A 12,372-nucleotide genomic window follows, 5' to 3' on the forward strand; every position below is an offset into this window, starting at 1 on the left:
TAAAAAATGCAAAGGCAGGCATGCAAATAGATATTTAAATCAAAAACAAGGGAGGGAAATTAATGCTAAAAAAAGACACTGAAAGAAATCACTATGCCAATTTATAGATATATTAAAAAATATATAACAATACTTTTTTTTAATCGAAATGTTAGGAAATCTCATGTCATTTTCTTGTAATCCATCAATTATGACAAATATTCTAAAATTACCAATAAGAAAATAGGTTTTACAAGATTTAACACCTCAATAAAATAAAATACAATATACACCTCTCTAAGGTAAAAACTTCAAAATATAAGAAGCCGAATTAACTATAAAAATAAAGCTGATAAAAAGGTTTTTTTTAAAAAAAAAGACGCTATAAGAAGCTGGACGTAAATTAATGAGGTGGGATACAATCACTCAACATTATATATGCAGATAGTTGCAGCTCTTTTATGTCTTTTTATTATAATAAGTTAAATAAAATTAAAATCAAGTTAGCAAAGAAGAAGGGTGCTTTGTAGCTTTTACTGTGAAGGGTGTAACAGGAAGTAGCTCCGCTTTGGTCCACTAGTTTCCCGGAGTAACTCCCCATCAGCGCGCTCCTGCCCGCACCGGAGACATGGGACTGAGGAGTCACCGAGGGGGAAACTCTTCAGCGACTCAACACAACAAACCAAACTAAGGAAAGCAGCTGTGGCTCACCATGTCGTCCGGACTCTTCATTTTCTTACCTGAGTTTTTAACTTTAACTCAGTGACTTTAAAAAAAAAAAGGACCGGAAGAGAAGCTAGATAAATGACATCCGTGCATTTTTGATTACCTGGGGCAAAGTGCCACACCTTCGCTCACCAAGACAGGTAGGTTGAAACAGTGTTAGTTTTATTGCTAATCTTCGTTTGCTGCTTACAGTGAGTTTGAAAAAGCTGAATTTGAAAAGTGTTGCTGAGATGTTATTAAAGTGCTGTTTGACGGTTGTTCACCGTCAACAGGTGGACCGGTGCTGTGATGTCAGCCATATGGCGCAAGTGTCCACAGCAGACAGAACACAGGCACAGATAAAATAAAATGTAAGTGTGTTACAGTCGTGCTGTGCCACAGCAAAACAAACTTTAATGTTTAAAACACACACATGGTTTTAGAGTATTTTGATTAGCATAGCTACAATTTGAGGCATTTTTTACAGTGACAGTGGAGGTGTGAGTGCACCTGCTGCACGTAGGACTCTTTAACCTACTGCGCTAAAACAACTAATGGAAATATAGGCATGTCATATAATTTTTTTAGTTATTATTCTTCTCTGTCTTTTCCTGGCATGTGGGTGTAAGAAGTTTAACTACAGTGTTTGTAATTCAAATTTAAAGCATGCTTCGGTGGATGTAAGCCAGGCTAAAAATTTCCATAACACCCTGAACCCTTTGGTCATGTTCAGGTGAACTGAATGAGAGTGTTGAAAACTGTTGTTATTGAGCTTTGTTGAGTTGGAGCAGACAGGTAGAGGAGCAGGAGGAGGTTGCAAGAGGAGTGGTGTCGATGTGGTGCCCACACACACACACACTCACTCATGTACATGGCCTTGGGCTGTGTTTGCACATCTAACACGCTGGCTCAGTGAACCCAGGGTCAATGGAGACTTTGTTTCTGGGTCTGTGACCTCGTGTACAGCTGTTATATGTCAGTGATGGCGTTTAGATTATTATAGAGAGTATAAAAGATGGATGGGGCCCGCTGTGACATCATCCAGTGGTTATGGAAGTTTCCTTGGAAAGCCTCCAGTTGTCGCCATCTTGGCGACAACTGGACGGGTCTGAATGTGAAACTCATCAGCACTGCACGCTCATTGGTTAATGGCGTGTGACTGACAAGTAGCTTTCCGATGAGCATTTTCTTACTTTAAAAGTGACTATAAATGATTCAATATGACCAAACCTCACAAGTGAGACCATAAAACCATCATGAAAGTCACAAATAAAGGAAAGCAAGGGATTTTTCTTCCCCCTAGACAACCAAAAATGTTTCTCAGAACCATTTGGTGATTTGTTGTTGTTGACTCTTAAGTCACTTTCAAGATTCCTTCAACTTGCAGTTTTGTCCAAATTATTCCACAGATTTGTTGATAAAGAAAGCCATTGATTGCAGCAAGGTGCAAAATGTTCAGGTGTGTGAGCTCCACCCCTAAAAGCTCATTTAACTTTTCAAAGTATTTTCTTTGTTGAGTAAAATTATGTCCCTAAAAATTAGCGTGGAGACTAGTGGAGTAAGGCAGGATCGAGTCACCACGCCTTGGCTGGTGATTTACACTCAGTGGTTTGTATTAGCCCATTTGCTTGCCTTTAGTGGCTGACTCCACCCACTGGCAGCTTATTACACAAACCCAGACATTTAAAGTGCATGCAAATACCATTCGCCCCAGGTCTAGTTTGCTTTGTGCTGCAGGATCAGGACACAAACATGAGAACAACTCAGTGCTGGTGTTTACATTACAGTGTAGAAAATAGCTGGCACAGGTAATGTGTCTCTTTTACTTGGACGTGTTGAAGTGTACGAGCAGAGAAATCACTAAAAGGCCAATAAGATAACAGAACAAAGAGGTGCAGCACTAAAATGACCAGAATAAGAAGGGGAAAAGGCTTAAACCAACATGAGAAGCCTTCAGCGTACTGTACGAGGCAGTGAATGTAGGACTGCTGAGTCATAGACGACCTGCATATCCGACATCCACCGATTGTGAAATCAGTACATTTTAAAAAACCATTGATTTAGGTTTCTTAGAATTGTGTTAGTCATGTTATAGTCAACAGTGGAATTTAGTCTGTGTAGGTTCAGTGAAAATTTTCACTTTCTTTGGATGTTTTCACACCTTTGAAGTTCAGTCCGTTTAAATCGAATTCAGGTTCTTTCTTCCCCCTCTGTGTGGTTTATATGTGCAGGTGTGAACACGGGAGTTGCACTAAGCTGTGGACTGAGGCGTACAAGTATAATTTAAACACCTTTGCATTCTGGGACGTGGCAGGGTACCGCCTACTTGTTAAGTGATGAGGTGTCAACCGTGCTTCTGTGTCCAGGCTCCTACTGCGTTACTTGAGGCTTTTATCGTGTTTTATTTAATATAAACAAGACTCTAAAAATAATCTGTGGTTTTTCTCTGCCTTTCTGTTTTTCAACTTTACCTGTTCATGCGCAGCACATCTTTAAGGTCATGGTTTTAAACCCCACCATGTAACTACAGCCCGGCTCGCGATGTGAATCAAGATTTTGAGTGGATATACGAAGCTTAGGATCTGGAATTTTTCATAGTGAGTCATCCAGACCACGCAGTAGCATATTGATGACTAACCTCATGTTGTGGATGGATCATCTCGACCGTTCTTTTGATTGAAGTTGGCTCAGTTTTTGGCGTCTTTTTCCTGCCATGTGATTTAATTTGTGGCTGGCTGTCAGGGACCTTCAAATTGACTTTTACTGAGGGGAACAAATTTAATGTTCATCCTCCATCTTCATTCTGCTAAATGCAGGGGTAAGGAACTACAGGCCTCGAGAGCCGGTGTCCTGCAGCTTTTAGATGTGTCCTTGATCCAACACAGCTGATTTAAATGGCTAAATTAGCTCCTCAACATCTCTTGAAGTTCTCCAGAAGCCTGGTTATGACCTAATCATTTGAGTCAGGTGTGGTGACCCAGGGTGAGATCTAAAACCTGCAGGACACCAGCTCTCGAGGACTAACATTCCCTACCCCTGTGCTAATGTGTTTATATTATCCTAACTAGCTCTGTAGCTAGCCACCAAGTACCACACAATTAAATGGCACCTAGCCCAACCTCAAAAACCCTCCAAAGTTGCTGCTGTTCAGTTTTCTGTCTTTTATTCAAGTCTAAAGTATTAGCAGATTTTAGAAATCTCTCAGTGAGAACCTGGTATATCGTCTTTGCATAGAAGCTAGCATGCTAACTTCTGAGGTAATAAAAAAGTCCTGAGTACATAAATGTACATGCACGGTCACTATGGGTTTGCAACTGGCTGTAAAATTAATGCGAATTCTCTGCGTTATCCACCAGGCCACACTGCTTTCTTCCTGTTTTTGCTTTTGTTGTACTTCCGACCAATGAGCTAACTAACTGTCCGAAATCACGAGGTTTGTAGTGATGTGTTTTTGCTCACTTGGAGTTTTTTCTTTTCTGATTCGGACCACAGTAAATTAACTGTAGGTGTGAAAACACCCTTAGAGAATCCATCAAAAGGGTCATCAGGATCATTGGCAGCACTTAAAGTTCACATGATGCTAGCCTCTGTATTTGCTAGCAAGATAGCAGGTAGATAGCATTTATTAATCTGCAGCCTGATGGAAAGATTGAGGTTGAGTGAAAGAACATTTTGGGAGTATCAGGACTATGTAAGACCAGTTTGTCATGCTCTGCCACCATACAGTCAGAATAAAAGCGTGCTGATCTATTATTACCTGCTAGCTGATGATCTGAAGCCTTTACTTTAATGATAGTGACCCTCTGATGAATAAACCATTGATGTAAATCTGGCCTTCGGGAGATAAGACTTTATTGTCAGAGTAGCTATACAGCAAAACTTTGTTCCATAGCAGGCAGTGCAGTGTTTGTGTACTTTGTGGTCTGTTTGTTTTTGGTTTATCATTAACATTTATTGTGTAAATCTGACTTTCCTTTGAACGCCCTGTCACTGGATGTGCATCTGGCCTTTATTTTCTTTATAGAAGAGGGTTATTTTTATTCAAATGTTTGACTTCTGTTCAAGGGCAACAATCATCAAGAAAACATGAACCAGTGTGCATTTTACATTCATTTCATCTGTTTTGCTTTGATTTATTAATTTCAAGATGATACTTCGGGCTGCTGCAAAGACCACGATTCATTATACTGAATAATTAATCAACAGTTTGGTCACTTTAAATATGTCCAAGTCCGTATCAGTGGTTAAAAGGGGTGCCTGCACGAGCTCACAAGTATATGAGATATCGTGCACGCGAAAAGCAAATGATGATAACACAAATGGAAGGATTGCGAGGAACGGAGAGGGCAAAAACACCGGCACAGGACCAGAACGGAGCAGCAGCAGGAGCTCCACAAATCCCACATGTGCCAGTCCCTGCTTTTTAATCATTAACTTGTTTTGTTTGACCCACAGTGGGTCACCTTGGGCACCAGGAAATTCTCACTTTTCTACACAAAACAACTTAAAAATCAGTCAAAAGGAAAAAGAGCACTTCAAGTGTTCCTGTTGTGCACCATGGTGCAGTTGGTTTATGCAGATGTGAACACTGTAGTCGCACTCGGGTGTAGAGAGTGACAGCTGAGAGGAGGTTTTTGCAGTCTGGGTCCAGACGAACCCCAGAAGGGTTACTTTATGGGTGAATGTGACGGAAACCAACTACTAGGTGTACACATGTTTGGGCTTAACACCTTCCTGCAGCCAGGTATGCTTTGCATTCTGGGATGTAGCAGAGAATGTCTGCAGTACATTTTCCATATTGTTCAATAGTCCAGAACACAGCACCTTCTTCCAGTATAAGCTCTTCCTGCTCTGACCTCGTACACATCTGGCCAGTAAGCAGACAGAATGTTCTCACGTGGTTTGCAGTGACGCCTTTTAGTTCACTTGAAACTCATCAACTGATTTGGACTCAAGCAAATGGCCTATAGGTGTAAAAACCCTCTTGAAGTTGAGAGGTTTATTTCTGTTGTAAATTCATAGAAAGAGATCAGGAGACAGGGAGACGGTTAATGAAAACAGATTAAAAAAATTCATCTGCAGCAGTCTTGGTAGCAGGAAATGATTATTGTGATTTAACCAAGCAAATAAAAAGTGTGAAAACTTGAGTTTATGGTAAATTGAATCTCTGAGTTTTGTAGTGGTTTAGAGATAAAAGAATAACATCTGAAGACATCACCGTGGGGAAAATGAAAACACTTCATATTAGCTGCAGGCCTTGGTCCACTTTTTTATTAGCTGAACTTCTTTAAATTCAGTTCTGCCTGGCTGGCTGTGCGTTATTTAAAACTGAACTCTTCTCAGGCTCTTCGTGGGCTTGTTTACTTGCTAAAGCGCTGTGGAGGGCTCCTGGGTCAGGAGGATCCACGGGAGGAAAAGCAAGCAGCAGGTCTGTGCGCAGTGTGAGAGAGCGAGGCGAAGGGAGAGCTATTGATCAGTGTGGGCTGCTGGGTATTAGAGAGGAGACAGGACTTGTTTTCATCAGACTGCCGCCCAAGGCCATCACAAAAAGGATGTTTGTACACAGCACATCATATTACACATGCGCAAACACACACGCATGCACTCGCAGCTAAAATTAGAGGAGATATTTTCATATTTTGCAATGAAACGCCGCTAACACGTTGTGTGATCGTGCACGCACTTGTTTACACAGCAGGCCGTACGTGGAGTTTAACGTGAAAAGAATGCCCGAGATTGTCCGCTAATGAGGAATGACTTCACGTAAATGGGTTGCCCTGACAACTCACCATGGATACACTCGCCTAATCACACCTGGCTCATTCAAATCAGCCACCTCAGCGTCAGCTAGCCGAGCTCACTTGTCAAACACACAAGTGTCACTTTGAAGGAGAGACTCTGTCTGTCTCGTGCCACACATTGAAGAGTTCGTCCCGTCTTTGTGCGAGCTGCAGAAAATACTGATGAAATGCTCAAAAGTTCTGTGGGAAGCATTATCAGGTGTGCAAGGTTATCTCATCTTCGTTGTATAGCAAGTTATGAAAAGCAGGATAAAGCCATGGGACACTACACCGACTTTAAAATAGCGTATTGACATTTCAGCTTGATTTTAAAAGCCTCCGGGCAGATAAGAGGCCTAAATTGACCACCTTATCGAAGGCTACAGTTTCCAGTCGCTGGTGATTATGAGGAAATCCAGTCAATAATTGCTTTGTTTTCAGTATTGCTTTGGGAGTATGTTTGTTTTAAGGCGTGCACGCATATGTGTGTGATAAAAGTCAGCAGCTTCGCAGCTCAGCAAAATGGAATCGGTTGTTGATCCGGTTTAGTTTAGTTTAGTTTAGTTTAACTCTAATGTGTGTGATACAGGTATCTGACAGGATGGTTACGTCTCCAAATCTACAAGGTGGTTCTTATTTCGGCTTTAGTGCCATTATGACTAGTTCATTATTTATCGTAGATACTGTTTTTTTTATTTAAAGATCATTTCTAAGCCGTCACAGCCTTTTGAGCACCGTGATCTCATCGTCATGTTGAAGAAACCAGTTTGAGATGATCTGAGTTTTGTGACATGAAGCGTTTTCCTGCTGGAAGCAGCCATCAGAAGATGGGTACACTGTGGTCGTAAAAGCTGCTATGCTCAGTTGGCGATAAGGGGTCCAAAGTGTGCCAACGAACTATCCCCCACATCATTACACCAGCAGCAGCCTGAACTGCTGATACAGGACAGGTTTGATTCATGCTTTGAACGTCAATTGTAGTCTAAGTTTCCTATTCTTAGCTGACAGGAGTGGCACCAGGTGTGGTCTTCTGCTGCCCCTCCTTCAGAGATGCTCTTCTGCATGTCTTAATATGTAACGAGTGGTTATTGTTGCCTTCGGATCAGCTCAAACCTTTCTTCATCTTTCTGATGCTCAGGTTGAATTTCATGAGGTCGTCCCAACCATGTCTGCCTGTCTAAATTAGAGATGGACCGATCCGATATTACGTATCGGTATCGGTCCGATACTGACCTAAATTACTGGATCGGATATCGGAGAAAAATAAAAAATGTAATCCGATCCATTAAATATCACGAAAGCACCTCACAAAACTTGCAACACGCCGTAACTCACCTCAGAACGACGTTAGCACGTTGGAGCAGTATGCATCACGTGATAGAGCGGCTGTGGCATGCGGGACCTGTCGGTGGTCTGGATAGCATGTGGAGCTTCGCTAGCAACCCAGCATTTCATCCCGAGAGAAGTAAAGCAAGTGTGTAAGTCCATCTCTGAATGTTTGTAAAGCATTCCTGCCTTAAGCTTAACAAGCGACTGCGTCTTCTTGCTGCTACTTCAATCATGAAACTGCTTAACGATCAGCTGATCGGCTTTTCTGTCGCGAGTCCGTGTCTCTAGTTTGCTTTTGGCCCACTTTGCACCAGAAAGAGGAAACCAGCGGCTGAACAACAGCAGCACGTTTAAGCTTGATCAGCTATTGTTAGAATGTATTTAATATTACTTTCTACTCGAGGATCTTTTTCTACGTAGCTGACGCTGGTAACTGTGCAGGGGCGGATCTAGCAAAGTTTAGCCAGGGGGGCCGATAGGGCATTAACAGGGAAAAGGGGGCACAAAGACATACTTTTCTTTCTTATTCTCATTTAAAATGTCGAGCTTTTAATAAATAATTATCTGACACCCAAAGTTTTAATTTGATGTAAAATGAATAGAAGTCAATTACTGTATATAGTAACTATTAAGTCTAATGTATATACCCTAGTAAGCTATAGTACTTTTTCCTTTGGGAAGGTACCATCTGTGCAGTCTGCAATTTTGTTGAAGAAAGATGTTGAATCTATTTAATATTTCTTGAAAAATAATTGATTTCTGTGCATTTTTTTCACACTGCATCAAATTAAGGTTGATTACGTCGATTAAGCATCATGAGGTGGAGCGTGAGGGGTGGTTCCCTATTTTTTATTTATTTATTTTTGTTGTTGCTGGGAGTTGGAACCCTATTAGTTAGGTTGCTTAATATTTATGCTAAGTACTCTTTAAAATACCAGAATAGGGAGGATGGTGTAGGTTTAAGTTTATTAGATTGATCAGTATTGCTGAACTATGAAATATTTTTTTTTTGCATACAGGTATAACAGAATAGCTTTAGTGTAGTTGTTGTTTTAAACTTGAGTATGAACTTATACAAAATGCAGCAAGATATTTAAAAAACAGTTTTGTTGATTAAAAAACATTATATCGGATTCATATCGGTATCGGCAGATATCCAAATTTATGATATCGGTATCGGTATCGGACATAAAAAAGTGGTATCGTGCCATCTCTAGTCTAAATGCACTGAGTTGCTGCCATGTGATTTGCTGATAAGATGATTATGTTAACGAGCAGGTGCACCCATATTGTGTATACATTTTAAATTCATCTATTTGAGTTAACGAATTATTCTGCTTTACAGCAAGGAAATGATCTCGTGTCACAGACTGAAGCTTGAAAGTTCAGGTGATAAAAGGGCCATTTTTATCTCACTGCCCCACACCTGCTCAAACTGCCAAAGCGAGGGTGACACTGCAGTCACAGTTGTCATGAGCAGTCCAGTCTTATGACAGCACCGCACTCCTCCTGTCTCGATCCCTCTGAGATCTCTTGCTTTTTGTGTTCGGGAAGAGCAGTTGCAGCAAATGGCTGCTGGTGTTTTGGTTTTGACACACTGTCCACACTGAATCAGCATGTCCACAGAGCTGCTTTATCTGTGCCTGTGTGTAGTGATTAAAACAGCCACACTGTCACACATTTCCTTTAGAGCTATACACAAATATATGAATACCCTGATATTCATTCAGTGTCCACAGGCAGTATCATTTTTGGTGGGTTTCAGGGCATGTCTGTAAGTTGAGGGAACAGTGACCGATATATCATTGTTGTTTTCACGTAAACACGAGATCCAAAGTGTAATTAAACAAAGAACATCTTATTTGAATAATTACTGTCATATAGGTGAGAGAGAAAGATGCTACATTGACTTCTATCAACAGAGAGAGCTGTAATTTTATTGGCTTATCATTAACTTGGTAAGATGGAACATGATCATCCAGACAAGCCTGACGTAGTCGTCTGGACAGAGCTGTCTAAGCAGCTTGTGGTTTTGAAGGTTGTGAAGCGTATGAAAGGCAGAGCCTAAAATATCAAGACGACCTCCAGGTTTGTACAGACAAAAGGTGCCAACCGTGGCTGTTTCCGTACAGGTTTCCCAGTCCGCATCCACAGTGCGGTGCTCACTGCACTCGGAGTTTCATGGAATAAGCAAAATACAACTATGTGCATGATTGGGGAAGCAGCAGAAAGAGCCCTTGTTGGTTTGGTATAAATGGAAGGAGGAGTGCTGGAAGCCCGGGGGTGGTTGGCAGTGATTTGGCCACCACTGCTGAGTCACCAACTGGAGGGTGTCACAGTAAAGGGTCAAAACACCCAGGGAAAGTTGGGCACCATCTGATGACATCAGCTCAAGGCCGAAGGCCACAGACGCTCTTGAATGCAGCATCCTTGTATAGGTTAATCAAGAAATCTTGATAGAAATCAACTGTGCTTTCAAGGAGATATAAAACAAGCAGAAATTCTCAGCTCTGGCTTTTTCTACTTTGAACAGAAATTGTATTTGCTGCATTCAGTGAACTCAGTCTAACTGCTTACTCACGATCTGCCAGCGATAAGCTGACTGAGAAACTTTAACACTTCTGTAGTGAAGCAAAAAAGAGCACCCATGAGTTCCAGGTGACCTGTCGGTTAACTTTTCCATGATAAATGAGGATTTTACACGTAGACTTCTGGTGTAAATATGAGAAAAATGTTTACTTCCTCTGCTGAACAACCTCTGAACCAAGACGCGTATACTCAGGTTTAATTGGCTGATGTGAAACGAGCCGTTGCGATTTGTCTGATGAAAACCTAACAAATGTCGCCCTGTATTTGTTTAGAAGTGAAAAGATTTCTTTTCAAATGTCTTTGTTGATATTTGAAAGTAAAACCTAAGAATATCTGTCCCATGCCCCGGGCCCTTAGGCCAACTCACACCTGGGCGGCTGTCTTGTTTCATATCAGCATTTTATTTTAAAACGCCTGCCTCAATGAACAGGGTGTGAGCTGTAACTGTACAAGCCGTGTTTAAGGTCCTCGTGATCCAAGAAATAAAAACTCATCAGTCAAATCCAATAAAATTGCTTTTCTAGCCTTTATTAGGCAGGAAACCAAGGACAGGGCACAGGGGAATGACATGCAGCTGCCCTGCAGCTTTTCAGCACGTGGGTCACCTGCTCAACCAAGAGAGCTATCAGAGAACCTAAAAACAGATTTGGTAAAAGTTTGGTGAAAAATGTAAAAAGAACCAACATTTCTCTAGGGAAGAAACTGGAACTTTTTCTATCATTTTATTGTTCATCTATACTTAATTACTTTGTAGTATAATTGGCCATGAAGGAGGTCTAATCAATAGGAAAAGCTGCCATGTATGACATCCCTGAATTAAAGCATCACAGTTGACTTCTGAGTTTAGATGAATGTTTCCAACATTTTTGAAGTACAAATAGAGAGATAATGATATATACGCTAGATAATAAAATAATCGTTTCATTTTATTACACATGTGAAAGTAAAGGTGAAAAACACGCAGCCCTCGTCTACATTTTAACATACATGACGTGGATCGTAGTGATGGAAATGTGCACAATGACAACATCCACTGCAGACAGAGAAAATAAACAAACTGAAATAACAGTCAGAGAGATGAATGTCAGACCAGTTGGCCCACTTTTCCCATCACCACACCTTACCAGTGTCACCAGCATGAACACGATCGCCCTTCTCACTGAGCCTAAATGCACAGAAACACTCAACTAGCCCGGAGCAAGTGTCAAGATTATTATTATTATATTATATTATGACTTTATAATGTGACAAACAGGTTACATAAGGCAGACTTTTCAGAGATCTATCAGATGACTGGACTCACACAGCAACAGAAGCATGTTGTCTGTAAAAGACTCGGCCTCTTTGTTGGAGCGTTCATTAGAAACCTTCCTTAGAAATATTCATATCTGCACCTCAGGCAGTACCTTTGTGAATTTTTGTTCAAAGACTGTCAGCAGAGAAGCAAACAGGGTGTTTATTTTGCCTATTAGCAAACCCCTATTGTTATTCCAGCTCCCTGTTCTGGTATCCAACCCTTGTCTACCAGTATTTTTGGCTATAGTGTTGGTATGTGTAATATTTGGAGCAGCAACTAAACTCTCATTGAAACAGAAACGATTTGTGGATGGATTTCAGCCCTACGTTATAAACTGATGGTATCAGATATATGACACTCGGGGAAGGATATCTCAAAGAGGTTTTTGTGTTTTGAGGTAGGGTTTCAGCAACAGTGACACCTTTGTCTGTCTTTTAAAGTTTGTGTCTTATAGTATTAAACACATCTGATGATTTTAACGTGGAAATAGCATTCAATTAAAATTTTATTAAGCCTCTCTTATAGCATGGTGCAATTCAAATAAAAACTAAGACGTGAAAACAATGATTTGATCTGGTAGCTGTTTCTAAAAAATGTTCCTCATTTGTTAAAGAAAAAGGTTCTGGTGAAATGTAACTGAGTTGCTGTAAGCTTCCTGTATATCTTAGCAACATACCAATTCTACAGTATTCA

At 40.8% G+C, this 12,372-nt stretch overlaps 1 protein-coding gene across 2 annotated transcripts in view; it reads left to right on the forward strand.

Annotated features, from left to right (window-relative positions):
• Positions 1-578: 578 nt before the first annotated feature.
• The window catches only part of LOC146580207 (uncharacterized), a 31,421-nt gene continuing 19,627 nt past the window's right edge, over positions 579-12,372 (forward strand). Inside the window, exons 1-2 of one of the 2 annotated variants that reach the window (XM_085269570.1) lie at positions 579-845; positions 978-1,055. The gene's annotated coding sequence lies outside the window, so the exon portion shown is untranslated. The remainder of the gene's footprint in view (positions 846-977; positions 1,056-12,372) is intronic. The other variant, XM_085269569.1, reaches the window with a different exon arrangement.

The sequence above is a fragment of the Mchenga conophoros genome, linkage group LG3 (assembly GCF_057382185.1).
Source record: "Mchenga conophoros isolate Kocher_MC1m ecotype Shallow Benthic linkage group LG3, M_conophoros_male_GT1.1, whole genome shotgun sequence".
In the NCBI taxonomy this organism is placed as follows: domain Eukaryota; kingdom Metazoa; phylum Chordata; class Actinopteri; order Cichliformes; family Cichlidae; genus Mchenga; species Mchenga conophoros.